Below are 2,815 nucleotides of genomic sequence, written 5' to 3' on the forward strand. Positions count from 1 at the left end.
CGCTTACCGGCAGTCGACGCCGCTCATAAGCGGTCGATTCCGTCCATAGCCGAGTGATACCATCTCTGGTGGTTGCCGATGTCCTCCGGACCATCCTCGTTAGCACATGCCCCTCCGATCCATGTCGTTATTACGTTTCGGCCTTCGCGTCGATCTGGCTTGAGCACTGTGTTCCAATTTATGCGCTGACCCCGCCCATGTGTTGTGGTTTGGCCTTCGAGCCGTGGTTATATTTCGGATTGTGTGCTTTGTAGTTTTAGCCTTCCTGTTGCTATTATTTCTTGTCATGCGTGCCGAAGTCATGCCCCGACCTGCGTGCCGAAGTCATGCCCCGGCCTGCGTGCCGAAGTCATATCCCGACCTACGCGCCGCTAGTACCGCCCGACATGCGTGTCAGTGTTTTATCTCGACCTGCAGCTCATCTTCCAATTTCGTGCCGCGTCCGGCTCTGCGTCGTCAGATCCGGCTCTGCATCTGGCTCAGAGCCATCTACTCTTCCAGGTGGCGATAACTCGAGCAGCGTCCCACCCGAGGGCGACCTCCTAGGCCAGGGTACGTTTTCCGTATTCACAGAAGTCATCTCAGCATACCCTTCTCCGGGACATCGCGACTCAGTCAATATTCTCGTCACTTTATTTGACTGTCCGTCTGACTCAGATTCTGGACAGGATCAATGATATATGACATATTCATGTAGGCAATTATAAGTGCCAAAGAACCTAAATTTAGGACCAATACAATCTCATTGTATGATAGTACGGTCGTGAATAATTCATAATACAATCATTTGAAGTCATGTAGAGCCTATCATTAGCTACTAGTCCCTAACGCCATTAACACTAACAATGCCTAGAATTGTTGGGATAACAATGCATAAAATGTCCTTAATTTAAAAACCTGAAACAATGAATCCAAATAATCACTGACTACTGACTATGAATGTGTTACTTGGGGCAAAAATGGAGTTGAATAGAACCGATAAGGTCTTGATTATGAAGGTTAGGAAAGGTGAACGACATGGATAAGGTATACAAGGAATTAGCAATTCGTCACATCATTGAATGAGTGGTGACTAGGCACATAAGACGTTGAAAGCACAATAAGTGATGCAGGAAAAAAAAAATTCTCTTAGTTAAGTAATCATATGTTCCATAGGAAATTAATCAAATTATTGAACCCTCTATGGGAAATTGTTGAGGGGGTGATTCTAATTCAATTCATTTGAAAAGGTACAAGGCAATGGTTAAGTTTGTAGTGCGTTTCAAAAATAATACAAGCTAAAAACCAAATTACATTTGGGTGGATTGGATGGATAGAGATATGCTGCCTTGTAATGGTCCATCCCCTCCTCTTTGCTTTGTCTCCTTCCACTTAGTTCCATTTTATCTTGGCCATGGATAATGATTATGACCTTCTCATATCATTTTACATCTAGATCAGGGACCACTTCTATCAATTCCATCTAAAACCATGCTGTGAGGTTGAAGCTAAACATCACCTATTGCATCCGAGGAAGGACCACTGAATTTTGTTGTTGATGTGATGCATTTCGGTATTATTAGGCATTGATAAGTATAAACTTGAGCCTATGCTACCATTTTAGCTTTTGCTAGGCAGCCGTTGGCTCAATCCAAAGGTCGGCCATATTATATATATATATATATATATATATATATATATATATATATATGTTTTTTTGGCTGTCTAGATTAATGTAAGGAATTACCAAAATGATTGATTTGGGTACTCATATTTTTAAGCATGCCAAGTTAGAGAGAGCATTCATTCTATTTTCTAACAATTTTAAGAAGATATTATGAACAAGATCTAGACAAATTTTGCATTCCAATTCAGCAATAAAAACTTCATCAAGTTAGATTGATTTGATCGAAGCTAACTTAATTAATTGGTTGATGAACAGAAAAAATGTAAATTTTAATTATCACAGGGGGAGAGAAGAGTGAAACATAAAGATGAAGATGCTTTGTGAAAAAAACTTGTTGCATCAACATCATCAAGTACATCTTTATATATTGGATTATAATGAATGTGAACGTATTAAATAAATTCACAAATTAATCTTCTTCTATAGGTTGGTCTACTTGTCTACGTGACCAATAGACCATCTTTAATTAATAATTGTGACGAAAAAACTCATTATACGGTGGCTATTTGTGTATGCATGATGGTTGAATGTGGGCTATTTGTCCAATACTTAATGTTTGTTTAATTCTTAATACTCCCTTACAAGTTAAAGTATTGATTTTTATCAAATAGTAGATAATGAAAATGATCTCCTATGTTGGATTAAACCAAATTCAAGAATTAAATTATAAATTGATTTCAAATATCTCTTCTACTTCTACAAGATGCAAAGTCCAATTCCATCTCAAGTACATCTTTATGGATACATGAATCTTATTAGTTGTTGCCAATGAATCTTATTAGTTAATGCATTTAATATTTTTAATGTCTTATTGATTTTCATGTCATCTAAAAATGTATAAATAAGGATGAAGTGTTAAGTTTTTCATGAGAGTTGTAGCAACAAGAAATCTAATACAAAGAAATCATTTTGCTTCATAATCTTCTTTTTCCTTAAATTCCTTGCTTTAGTTCCTTGGCCTTTTTTTTCTTTCTTCAATCTGGTATTAGAGCCAAGTTCTTGTGAAGATGATGAGTTGTGGCATCATTTGGATTTCAATAGGTGCTAAACTCCATCTTTTGGTTGCTTCTAGTCTAACTATTGAAGCTAACAAAAATGACCAACAATATTGTTTCCCTTATACCTCGGTTCAATGATGAAAATTTTGAT

The sequence above is a fragment of the Zingiber officinale genome, chromosome 1A (genome assembly GCF_018446385.1).
Source record: "Zingiber officinale cultivar Zhangliang chromosome 1A, Zo_v1.1, whole genome shotgun sequence".
In the NCBI taxonomy this organism is placed as follows: domain Eukaryota; kingdom Viridiplantae; phylum Streptophyta; class Magnoliopsida; order Zingiberales; family Zingiberaceae; genus Zingiber; species Zingiber officinale.